The sequence below is a fragment of the Monodelphis domestica genome, chromosome 3 (assembly GCF_027887165.1).
Source record: "Monodelphis domestica isolate mMonDom1 chromosome 3, mMonDom1.pri, whole genome shotgun sequence".
Lineage (NCBI taxonomy): Eukaryota > Metazoa > Chordata > Mammalia > Didelphimorphia > Didelphidae > Monodelphis > Monodelphis domestica.
The window spans coordinates 72,398,532-72,412,164 of NC_077229.1; positions in this window are offsets into that span (position 1 = coordinate 72,398,532).

Sequence of the window (13,633 nt, forward strand, 5' to 3'; positions counted from 1 at the left end):
AAAATGCAATCCTTGGGCAGTAAACTATTGAGTTTTCCTCAGTTTACGGGTTGGAGTTTATGGCTCCAACTTGTAATCAAGAGCAGAGAATGTACCTGAAAAAAAAAATTTGTTTTAAGTATTTTGTTTTCCCAGTTACATGTAATAGTTTTCAACATCACTATCCAAATTGTCTCCCTCCTGGAGATGGTAAGCGATTTGATCTGGATTATACATGTCTTAAAGTGAAAAATATTCTTTGACCATCATTCTAATTCCCAGTAGTTTCTGGAGAGTAAATAGCATTTTGTCTTACATCCTTCAGAATTGTCCTGGATCATTGTATTACTGAGAGGAGCTAAGTCTTACACAGTTGATTGTCATGCAGTTGTTACTGTTACTGTGTATGGTGTTTTGATTCTACTTGACTGCAGATCTTGCCAGCTTTTTCTGAAACCATCCCATGTATTTCTTATAGCACAATAGTATTCCATCACTAACATACTGCAATTCTTTGCTACCACAAAAAGCTGCCATAAGTATTTTTGTACAAGTAGGTTGACCTTTTAGGGATATAGACCCTAGTGAAATTATGAGGTCAAAGAGTATACAGTTTTATATCCCTTTTGGATAGGTTGAAATTGCTCACCTCTTATTAGAGAAATGCAAAAAAAAAAGTAACCAAGGTGCCACTTTACATATGTCAGATTGGCCAATATAACAAGGAAAATAATAAATGTTGGAGGAGATGTGAGAAAATTGGGACACATTCATTGTTGGAGTTATGAATAGATGCAGTCATTGTAGAGAGCAATTTGGAACTAAAAGTGCATACCCTTTGGTAGAGCAATACTATTAGGTTGGTCTAAAGAAAAAAGGGAAAAGAACCTTTTTGAACAAACTTAGAGCAACCCTTTTTGTGGTAGCAAAGAATTAGAAATTGAGTTGTGTGTCAGTTATAGGACAGCTGAACAAGTTGTGGCATGATTGTAATGGAATCCTATTGTGCAATAAGAAATGTCAAGCAGGATGATTTAGAAAAAACCTGAAAAGACATGAACTGATGCAAAGTGAAGGGAACAGAACCAGAAGGACATTATGCAAAGTACCAGCAATGCTTTTTGATGGACAACCTAATCTCAGCAATTCAGTGATTCAAGACAATTCTAGAATCTCGTGAAAAAATGCCATTTGTCTTCAGAGAAAGAACTGATGGGAGTCAATGCAGTCTAAAACTTTTCTTGTTTGAGGTCTCTTCCAATATGGATTGCACATGTAAAATCTCAGTTGCCTGTCATTTCAGAGTGGGGAAGGATTGGGTGGGAAGGAAGAGAATTTGCAATTTAATTTTTTTTAATGTTAAACATTTTTACATGTAATTGGGGGTAAAAATTTTTTTTCAAGCAAAGGATGAGTGATACCAAGACTTTTTGATTTTGCAGGATAGTATTAGGTTTCAGAATAAAAAACATGTCTTTTGCAATTTTCCAAACTTATTTTAAGCTTCAGTTTTTCTTCATCTTTAAAATGAGGAAATCTCAAATCCATGGAATCTGTATTGGGAATGATCCTAACTCAAAAGATGTTCTACCATGTGAGAGGCCAGGGTGACAAGAAAAAAAGGGAGAAATGATAGTTGTTCAGTTGTGTCCGACTGATGGCATTTGGGTTTTGTTTTTTTAATGAACATTTTTATTAATTTAGAATATTTTTCCATGGTTACATGATTCATGTTCTTTCCCTCCTATTTGGGGTTTTCTTGGCAAAAATACTAGAGTGGTTTGCCATTTACTTCTTGAGCCCACTTAACAAATGAAGAAACTGAGGCAAACAGGATGAAGTGACTTGCCCAAGGACACATAGCTAGTAAATGTTTGAGGCCAAATTCAAACTCATATGTCTCCCTGACTAGGTCCAGTACTCTATCCACTGTACCACCAAAATGCAGGAATAATAGGAAAACTAAAAGGAAGATACCCTGAAGAAATGGATAGGAAAAGAGTGTCCTCAGCAAGTGGTCAGATCAACTCTTCTCCAGTGTTTTGGACCCCACCACCTCCTGAAGCAACCCATAAAATATTTGGTTGTTAAGAAGTTTTTTTGTTTTGTTTTCAATTCTTAAAACCCTCATTTTCCATCTTAGAATTAATTAATATAGGGAATTGATTCCAAGGCAGAAGAATGGGTAGGCAATGGGAGTTAAGTGACTTGCCCAGGGTCACACTCTAGGAAGTGTCAGATCAAATTTGAACCCAGGACAACCTTCCATCTCTGGACCTGACTCTACTGAGCCACCTATTAGGAAGTTTTTGAAACTTAAATCTTCCTATGAGCATTTTTATTTTGTTTAATAGTTCATGAAAGTTTATTATGTCATTTTTCTGTATAAACGCACATTCATTATATCCGGATGTGTGTATACATCATTGCTCCCAGAATCAATTGGTCATTTCCTTGAGTACCCCTTTGACATCCATGGTGGGCACATTGTAGGTGCAACCCTACTTACATTCTCTATTGGATTCATGCTTCACAGGTTGTTTGGGGTTTATTTTAATGAGTAGAGAAGCTAGAATGTTAATGCTTCCTATGTGCTGTATATTTGAAAATCTATTACCTTAAAAAGAACTACATTTTCCAGGAGCCCACTGACTTCCTGTCGTTATGTACTTCCTGTAGACAGAGGATATTAGCAAGAGGGTGATCTTGGGCCTCTTTCTTGGGTTTGCAGCCAGCATGGTGGTATGGTAAGCTAAGCTCAGGGATTTTGAAATGGCTAATCAGCCAGGGGCACGTGTTCTTTATTTTGTATCCTCTTTATTCCTTGATTTCTAATGATCATTTAGTAAATCTCCTAAAATATAACATTTTTATTATTGAAGTTTAATTTTAATTTTTACAGTGCCCCACAAACACCATTGGTCTAGAGCAAAGGTGGGGTTTTTTTTGGGGGGGGGGCTCCTTTTTTTTCAATTATGGGTAGAAACGATTCTTTAAGCATTGTTTTCTGACCTTTTGCAATCCAAATTCCCTCTCTTCCTCCCTCCCCAGAAAGTATAGACAATCTAAATTATTCCAGTGTTGTCACGCAATACAAATCCTCATGTCATGAAAGAAGATGTCACCCATGCAAAAAAGTCGCATGAAGGAAAGAAGGAGAAATGTTCTATCTGCCTTCACCCCCTGGCAGTTCCCTCTATGGTTATGGATAGCATTTTTCATCCTGGCTGAAATGGATCCTCGCATTGCTGCTGAGTTCAGTCTTTCACTGTTAATCATTGCACAACATTTCTATTATATATACACAATGTACTTGTTCTGTTCATTTCACTTTGCATCAGTTCATACAAGTCTTCCCAGGTTTTTCTGAAATCATCCTGTTCATCATTTCTTATGGACAATGATATTCCACTACAACTGTATACCATAACTTGTTCAGCCCTTCCCCAATCAATGGACATCCCTTTGTTTTACAATTGTTTAATTAAATAAATAAATAAACTTTAAAAAATAAAATAAAATTTCAAAAAAGAAAGTTTAAACAACAAAACAATAAATCAAGTCCTGATTTATAGCATTTGCCTTTTTCAGAGGTAAAAATGTTCACAGAGAAAATTTTAACAACTGGCTTTTATGCGTTAGCTTAAGTTTGTTCCAAATACACCCCTAATTATATCTTTTAAAATTTTTATTTATTTGTTGGTTACATTAAAATTCCCAAGTATCTCCCTCCCTCCCCTCCCACACTAGAGAAGGCATCATTTGGCAAAGCAAAAAAAAAAAGTATAGATAAACCATATCCTTCCCACCAGTTCCTTCTTTGGAGTTGGACATCGACAAGTGACTCCTCAAACACTAATTCCGTAGCTATATACAATATTCTCTTGGGTCTTCCAGTTTCGTCCCACACAGCTCTTTGCAGGTCTCTCCGTGTTCCCCAGAAGTCAGCTTGCTCACCATTTCCCACGGTGCAATGACATCCTATCACAACCACTTACCTCTCAGCCATTCTCCAATTGATGGGCATTCCCTCCTAGGAAAACTTTAAAAATTAATTAAAATTTCTTTCCACCATCCTTCCCCGCCTCCTTAAAAAAGCCAGAAACAATCCTACAAACAGGACCATAACCAAGGAAAGCAAATTCCCATATTGGCCTCATCCAATTTTTTTAAAACGATCCAGTGGGTACTCATCACCTCTCAGGAGGTGGATAGCGTGTTTATCTTGAGTCCTCTGGAGCTGATAATATTACTGGTAAAGTCAAATGGCCTTCTAGTTCTGCTTGGTACTCAGCATCAGTTCATACAAATCTTCACCTTCTCTGAAACCATTCTTTCTCATTTTGTTAATTTGAGAATTTTTATTTAATTAATTAATTTTGAAGATTTTCCCATGGTTACAAGATTCCTGTTCTTTCCCTGCCCTCCTTCCCCCCCCTGTAGCTGATGCGCAATCCCATTGATCAAGACCTATTTCCATATTATTAGTATTTGCACCAGGGTGTTGGCTTAGAGTCTCCATCCCCAATCGTATCCCCAATTACCCATGTCTTTCATCATTTCTAACATGATGCTATTCCATCAATACCATGACTGTCAGTCATATCCCTGAAAATTCTCCCATCATTCCCAGCTCTGCCCTTTGCAGCAAATCAGACCAAGACCACACTCAACGACATCACAAACTCATCTCTGGATCAACCATTCTCAGTGCATTTTTAAAAATTGTTTTTATTTAAAACCCTTACCTTCCATCTTGAAGTAAATACTGTGTATTGGCTCCAAGGTAGAAGAGTGGTAAGGGCTAGGCAATGGGGGTCAAGTGACTTGCCCAGGGTCACACAGCTGGGAAGTGTCTGAGGTCAAATTTGAACCCAGGACCTCCCATCTCTAGGCCTGGCTCTCCATCCACTGAGCCACCCAGCTGCCCCATCCTCAGTGCATTTAAACAAACCCATGGTTTACTCTTCAGTCTCTTCAAGACTGGTAAAAGCTGGTCTGTGAAACCAGCTTGTGACCTTCCCAAACTGGGGAATGCCAGTAGGAGGCAGCATGGTGTCGCTAATAGTGTTAGACTTGAAGTAAGGACACCTGGCTTTAAATCAGAGTACCAGAAGAGATCTTTGGAAGTCTCAGGGTAGATGGCACCTCAGGAACCTTCTAGTATAACCTCTTTGGGTTTTTGAATTACTTTTTTTTTTAATGAATAAAAATCCATTTTCTTTCCCACCTTCCCCTCACTGGAAAAGAAAAGGAAAAAAAATCCCTTAACAAACATGCATAGGAAAGCAAATACATTTCTATGTAGGTCATGGTTTTGTTTTTTTGTGTGTGTCTCTTGATGACAGTTTTATTTTAATGGGGGGGGGGGGGGAAGTATGTCTTGGGAGCACCAAGGTGGTTCAATTAAATTGAGAGCCAGACCTGGAGATGGGAGTTCCTGGGTTCAAATCTTGTCTCATATACTTCCTAGCTGTGTGACCCTGGGCAAGTCACTTGACCCCCCATTGCCTAGTCTTTGTTGCTCTTCTGTCTTAGAATCTACATTAAGGGGACAGTTAGGTAGCACCATGGAAAGAACACCAGGTCTAGAGATGGGAGGTCCTAGGTTCAAATCTGGTCTCAGACACTTCCTAGCTGTGTGACCCTGGGCAAGTCCCTTAACCCCCATTGCCCAGCTCTTACTGCCTTGGAAACAATACACAGTATTAATTTGAAGAGGAAGGTGAGGGTTTTTAAAAAAGGATGTCTCATTCTGCTTTTTGATCCATTGCTCTGCCCTGTCGCCTCTGCTAGGAGCCATCAGGAAGCAGGTAGGTAGGAGCAGCAGGACTCTTGGCACAGTGACTAATCATTGTGTGGACCACCTACCTCCCAGGGACCACAGAAGATCATATTTCTGAAGAGATTAGCACAGTGCCTGGCACTAGCTTGATACTTGTTTATTCCCTTCTCCTCCCCCAATCAGAGTTCTTGAGTCTTTCTGACTCTGGCTTTGCAATGTTATTGTCGAAATTGTTTTTCCTGGTTGTGCCTACTTCCCTCTGTGGGCTCATACAAGTCTTTCGGGTTTCTCTAAAAAACCTCCCCTTCCTGCCCTCTCCTACCGCCCAGTCATTTTCCATTACATTCAGGCACCCCTTTTAGTTTCCAGCTCTTTGAGCTACCACAAAAAGCGGCTAAGAGCCATTCTTGTGCATGCGAAAGCCCTTCGCTTGACAACCGGGGAAGCTGAGACCTGGAGAGAGCAGGAGGTGACGGAACTAGGAACACGAATAGCATTCTTTCCTCTGCCCCACCTGCTGCCTGGCAGGAAATCAGAATCATGGCCTGGCATTCAAGCCATCTTGGACAAGACTCCCTCCCAGAGCTTCAGTCTCCTCATCTGTGCAATGGAGATGATAATGATGGTTAAATGTATGATGCCAGGTTTTCCACTGGAACACAGCCTGGCCCAGGCACACTCTAGCCACACTGAGCCCCTGAAATATGCCCCTTGACCTTTCTAAGGGCATCTCTTCCTCTCCCAAAGATGAATTCTGATGGTTCTGCCCCCTAAAGGAGCCTGGAGAGGGCAATTGGTGCCTTGGGCTAGAAAGGGAACAGTGCTTGAAGTGTGGCCTGACTTGTCACTAGAATGGAGCCCAGGAGGGAATGGCCTGCCCAACCAATGACCCTATCCACCATGACCGACAGAGCCACAGTGGAGTCAGCGCTCTGTCTGATTCCAGCCTGGGGCCTCCCAATCCTGTTTGGGTCTGGATTGCTTCCTAGCCATGCCTCGCTCCTCACTCCCTGCTCCCAGCTTCAACTAAAGGAAGGACCTTTCCAATCCACTCTAGGTTTCCTTGCGAATCACAGCAGAGGGTTGTGTCATCCAGCAGAGAGTGCAACATTTCACAATATGTCCTAGAGGAAAATAAGATGGCGGAGGCAGCATCATGCAGGAGAAGGCACCAGGACTGACTCAGGCCTTGCTGAATGGCCTGGGACAAGTCGTGGAACTTCTCCACCTCAAGTACTTCCACTCTGAAATCAGCCTCCTTCAAGTCCTCATTCATTTTAAATAAAAATGCATTAGATGCTATTATAAATACGCTTGTCATCAAACTTTGTTTTACATTGGAATAGATTTCATATACACTCATATGTGTGTGCATATATACACATTTACACATCCATGTATATATATGTATTTGTCGTGTCCTATCATGACCTAATTTGGTGTTTTCTTGGCAAAAATACTGGAGTGGTTTGCCATTTCCTTCTTCAGTTCATTTTTACAGATGAGGAAACTGAGTGAAACAGTTAAGTGATTTTCCCAGGGTCACACAGCTAGTAATTGTCTGAGACTGGATTTGAACTCATGAAGATGACTCTAAGCCCAGTGGCCACTTTCAGATTCTGCCCCATTCTGGATTTCCTCAGAAGCTTTTACCTGCTTCCTTCCTTCCTTCCTTCCTTCCTTCCTTCCTTCCTTCCTTCCTTCCTTCCTTCCTTCCTTCCTTCCTTCCTTCCTTCCTTCCTTCCTTCCTTCCTTCCTTCCTTCCTTCCTTCCTTCCTTCCTTCTTTTCTTCCTTCCTTCCTTCCTTCCTTCCTTCCTTCCTTCCTTCCTTCCTTCCTTCCTTCCTTCCTTCCTTCTTTTCTTCCTTCCTTCCTTCCTTCCTTCCTTCCTTCCTTCCTTCCTTCCTTCCTTCCTTCCTTCCTTCCCTCTTTTCTTTCATTCCTTCCTTCCTTTCTTCCTTCCTTCCTTCCTTCCTTCCTTCCTTCCTTCTTTTCTTCCTTCCTTCCTTCCTTCCTTCCCTCTTTTCTTTCATTCCTTCCTTCCTTCCTTCCTTCCTTCCCTCTTTTCTTTCCTTCCTTCTTTCCTTCCTTCCTTCCTTCCTTCCTTCCTTCCTTCCTTCCTTCCTTCCTTCCACCTTTTCTTTCTTTCCTTCTTTCCATCTTTCTTTCTTCCCTCACCTTCCATCTTGGAATCCAAGGGATTCCAAGGCAGAAGAGCAATAAAGGATAGGAAATTAGGGTTAAGTGACTTGACTGGGGTCACACAGAAAGGAAGTGTCTCTGGCCACATTTGAATCCAGAACCTCCTGTCTCCAGGCCTGGCTCCCAATCCACTGAGTCACCTAAATGTCCCTACTTTGTTTTTCACCTCGAGGCTCTCTCCTCTCCCTGCCTCCTAAGAGTGAGAAGGGGTTCGCCATATTTATGCCATATTTTCACACTAGCTCAGAACCCCAGAGCTCAAATGATCTCTGAGCCTAAGCCTCCCCAGAAACTGGAACTCTAAGGACCTACTGGCCTCATTCAGGTCCACATTCAGCAGAATTTGGGCTTAGGCAGGACAAGCAAACAGGTCTAGTGAGGGATTGTGCGCTCCATTTTGTGTGGACTAAGGGAACCAAGTTCAGGGATGCTTATCACTAAAAGAAAAGATTTTAAATTAATACCAGTTCATTTAATGATACATGATCATTTGATGCTTCGGCTCTGGAGCAGGGGGCATTCTACCTACCTCAATTTTACAGGTTAAAAGAAAATGACCAGAGAGTTGCCTGGCATCAAAACAAGTAAGCAGATGGAGTGGGATTTGAACTCGGGTCTTCAGGATTCCAACTTCAATGAGCTCTCCACTATAATAGGATAATTGTAATAGAATAATAATAGATTCTGTGGAGGGGTCAGATGGGAAAGGTCTGGTGGGGAATCTACACCAATGAATCCCTTTGAAGCATTGGCACTTGTAAGACAAAGTCTGGAGATACACCAGCTGGAATGGGAGGCAGGAGAATGGGTACTCAGAGGCCCATGGAGGAATTAGGACCAAGCAGGGAGAACAAGGATCAAGGGCTGAAGCCTATTTTCTCAACAGGAGCTGGACCTAGAGGGGGCTGATTCTGGTCCTGTTAAATCGGCTTTACTGCTTGAGGAATTCCAAACATGAAATCCCTCATTCCGAGAACCCGGCTAATCCATCCCCGGTTGGTTTCCTAGTTCCTGAGGATGGTGGCCTGTTGGTGGGAAGAGGGTTTAATGTAAAGAGTCTCAGACTAGTACCAGGCTCTAACCTTGGCTAGCTGGGAAATCTAAGACAGATCATTTCCCTTCTCTTTGTTTCTTCTGTAAAATGGGGATAACAATGGCAATTCTTGTCTTAGTTTGTGTTCTGAACCTTTTTGGCAACCTGGTAAAGCCTGTGGACAGATACCTTTTCAGAACAAAATTTTAAAGGTTCAGAATAAGTTTTTTAACTTCTGATTCTGACTTTTTGTTCAATTAAGAACAGAGAATGTCAGAGCTCGGAGGGAGCTTAGAACAGAGAATGTCAGAGCTGGGAGAGTCCTTAGAACAGAGAATGTCAGAGCTGGGAGGGAGCTTAGAACAGAGAATGTCAGAGCTCGGAGGACCCTTAGAACAGAGAATGGAGCTTAGAACAGAGAATGTCAGAGCTTGGAGGGATCTTAGAACAGAGAATGTCAGAGCTGGGAGGGAGCTTAGAACAGAGGATGTCAGAGCTTGGAGGGATCTTAGAACAGAGAATGTCAAAGCTGGGAGAGAGCTTAGAACAGAGAATGTCAGAGGTGGGAGGGAGCTTAGAACAGAGAATGTCAGAGCTGGGAGAGTCCTTAGAACAGAGAATGTCAGAGCTGGGAGGGACCTTAGAACAGAGGATGTCAGAGTTGGGAGAGACCTTAGAACAGAGGATGTCAGAACTGGCAGGGCTCTTAGAACCCAGATCCAATTCATACTTGGGCTAGTTGGGGGTGGTGGGGAAAAGGTAGCCAGCACCCCCCAACTTTTCCCAATGTTTCCTAACCTCTCCCAATCTTCTGCCTATACTTGGAGAGGTGAGGCAGCTACCTCAAACCTGGCAAAGGCACTGGAGTACCTGTAAGGCTGAACAGCTAGCAATGGACAAGTCCTGACTGGAGCCTTTTAGATCATCTGTTTGGATCAGGATAAGGCAAAAGGACAGGCTGTCCATCTAGAAATGCAAAGCCCCTCCAGTGGCGTGCTCACCAGCATCCTGCCTGGTACCAGGCAGGCCAGCAGGGAGTAGAAAGGAAAGAGGGCTGGTCAACAGCATCCCAAAGCTCCAAAACTCCTTTGAGATAATCTAGTGGGACTCAGTATCTTTGGACTGGAGGCAGGTGAAAAGGGAGTCTGGAAGACGAGCCTGGGGACATGGAACATAGACCCAAAGTTGGATGGGTTCTTAGAGATCGCACAGTCCAAACTTGTTATTTTTCAGATGGGGAAACTTGTGCTGCAGATTGTGTTGAACCTCCACGGAGACCGAGAACCCTGGGGACCTTGGGACTCTCAGATGTGAAGCTGGGAAGCCCCAGAGCCCATGTCAAAGACCTGGGTGTACACTCCTGAGAGGCAGCCTTAGTGAAGGTAAGATGGAACTGGACAGAGGCGCGAATGTCCGCATGGCACTCGGAACTGAATTGAGGATGCTGATGACTTTTCCAAAGCTCTTTCCCTCTCTCCACACCAGATCTTCCAGGAAGCTTTCCTAGACTGCAGCCAGAAGGTAACATCTTACTGCCCTGGTCCTCACCTCACTCTGCCTCAAGCTGTTTCTGCCACACACAAGAGCGATCAGGAATAACTTTTGGATGCAATGAATGAATGAAAACTGTCAGCCTCCAAACAGCTTTTTTGAGGGAGGGACCTTAGGAAGGGAAAGGAGATAGACAGGGAATTGGGTCACCAAGAACTCTTTGAGGCAGGCAGTACGGTTCAGCAGAAAGAGCAATGGAGGTGGGGTTAAAGAAGTGGAGTATAAATCCTACCTCTGATGCTCCCTTCCTAGGTGACCTTCATCTCCCTGGGCCTCAGTTTCCTCATCTATAAATGAAAGTTGGATTAGATAAACCCTAAATTCCCTTCTAGCCCAAGGGCTAGGTTTCCCTTTCCATTTTTTTAAACCCTCACCTTCCACCTTAGAATTAATACAGTGTATTGGTTCCCAGACAGAAGAGTAGTAAGGGCTAGACGATGGGGGTGAAGTGATTTGCCCAGGGTAACACAGCTAGGAAGTGTCTGAGGCCAGATTTGAACCCAGGACCTCCCATCTCTAGGCCTGACTCTTCATTCACTGAGCCACCCATCTGCACCTCTCTCCCTTCCAGCTTAAAGATGAGGAAGCTTGTGACCTCAGAGAAAAATATTTGTCCAAGGACACAGAGGAAGTTGTTGGCAAAGCCCAGTCTGGAGTCCAGGCCTCCTGGTTCCCTTGAAAGCTTCGTCTCCCTTCCTCTCCCCAAAGCACATGGAGGAAAGCTGAACAATACCCTCTGAGGAGTGAGCTGCTTGCCCTGGGCCCAGAGCCCAGGGGATGCTCACCTGCATGTTGACAGCAGCTGCTGTTCAGAGAAGCTGCCAAACCCTAGGGCATTGGCCTTGGTCCAGGCCCCATGAGGAGGCCGGGGTGCGGTTTGGGCCAACCTGAAGCTCCCATCTTCCTCCCTTCTGCCCTTCTTCCAGGCAGGGCCCACCTGGGGGTGGATGCCAGATACGGATGGATAGGACTTGATCTGAAAGGACAAGAGAAGGTGGATGGGCTGTCTGAGGACACTGACACCAGCCGGCTCTGCCTCTCTCCCTTCCTTAAACTATCTTCTCCCACGAGGCAGGGGTCTCAGGTCAAGGAAGGCTGGTGCAAGGTGGGGAGGGGACAAGAGAAGGGAGAGAAAAGACCCTCAGGCAGAAAATGTGCCAAGATTAGGCTGAGCCTCATCTGGGCTAGGAATCCCACCTTTTCTTTTACAGCTTTGTCCCTGCCTAAAATCCCCATTAGTTACAAAGTATGCCTTGATCTGCATTCAGACTCCATCAGCTCCTTCTCTGGAGGTAGAAGGCATTTTTTGTCAAGAGTCTTTAGGCACCGTTGTGGATCCTGGTATTCTTGAGAAGAGCCAAGTCATTCACAAATCATTGTACAAAATTGTTGTTACTGTATACAATATTCTCTTGGTTCTTCTCATTTCACCACAAACAGATTTCAACAGCTGTAAGGGCCCTTATAGCAAAGAATGCTGGGGCAGCTGGGTGGTTCCATGGATAGGGTGCTAGGCCTAAAGTTGGGAGGTTCTGGGTTCAAATATGGTCTCAGATCCGTCCTAGCTATGTGACCCTAGGCAAGTCACTTAACTTCATTTGCCTAGTTCTTAGAGTTGTTGTTAAAACAGGAAGCAAGGATTTAAGAAAAAAGCAAAAAACGAAAGCAAAGAATGTCAGGTCTGAGAGGACTCTGAGGACCCAGGGTGTCAGAGCTGGGAGGGTCCTTAGAACAGAGAATGTCAGAGCTGGGAGGACACTTAGAACAGAGAATGTCAGAGCTGGGAAGGAGCTTAGAACAGAGAATGTCAGAGCTGGGAGAGACCTTAGAACAGAGAATGTCAGAGCTGGGAGGGAGCTTAGAACAGAGGATGTCAGAGCTGGGAGGGAGCTTAGAACAGAGAATGTCAGAGCTGGGAGAGACCTTAGAACAGGGAATGTCAGAGCTGGGAGGGAGGAATGTCAGAGCTCCCAGCTGACATTCTGACATTCTTTGTTCTAAGGTCTCTCCCAGCTCTGACATTCTCTGTTCTAAGGACCCTCCCAGCTCTGACATTCCCTGTTCTAATGGTCCTCCTAGCTCAGACAGTCTCTGTTCTAAGCTCCCTCCCAGCTCTGACATTCTCTGTTCTAAGGACTCTCCCAGCTCTGACATCCTCTGTTCTAAGGACTCTCCCAGCTCTGACATTCTCTGTTCTAAGCTCCCTCCCAGCTCTGACATTCTCTGTTCTAAGGACTCTCCCAGCTCTGACATCCTCTGTTCTAAGGACTCTCCCAGCTCTGACATCCTCTGTTCTAAGGACTCTCCCAGCTCTGACATTCTCTGTTCTAAGCTCCCTCCCAGCTCTGACATTCTCTGTTCTAAGCTCCCTCCCAGCTCTGACATTCTCTGTTCTAAGGTCTCTCCCAGCTCTGACATTCTCTGTTCTAAGGTCTCTCCCAGCTCTGACATTCTCTGTTCTAAGCTCCCTCCCAGCTCTGACATTCTCTGTTCTAAGGTCCCTCCCAGCTCTGACATTCTCTGTTCTAAGGTCTCTCCCAGCTCTGACATTCTCTGTTCTAAGGACTCTCCCAGCTCTGACATTCTCTGTTCTAAGCTCCTTCCCAGCTCTGACATTCTCTGTTCTAAGGTCTCTCCCAGCTCTGACATTCTCTGTTCTAAGCTCCTTCCCAGCTCTGACATTCTCTGTCCTAAGGGTCCTCCCAAATCTAATATTCTTTGCTTTAAAATCTCTTTCAACTCCAACATTTGGATTCTAAGGGTTCTCCCAGCTCTGACATTTTTATGTCAGCTCTGACACTTCATGCTCCCTCAAAGTTCTGGCATTCGATGCTTTAAAGTCCCTTCCAGGTCTGATATCCTGTGTTCTAAGGGCCCTCCCAGCTCTGCCATTTTTAATAATAGTAATATACTAAGATCTCTTTCAGATTTGGTGTTTTTTAACCTCTGACATTCCAATTATAATATTCTGCCATCTCTCTGTCACTAGCTATATGACTCCGGACAAGTGGCCTAACTTTTAAGGCCTCAGTTTCCTCATCTGTAAAACAGGATGGATTGGATTAAATACTCCCAGACGTCCTT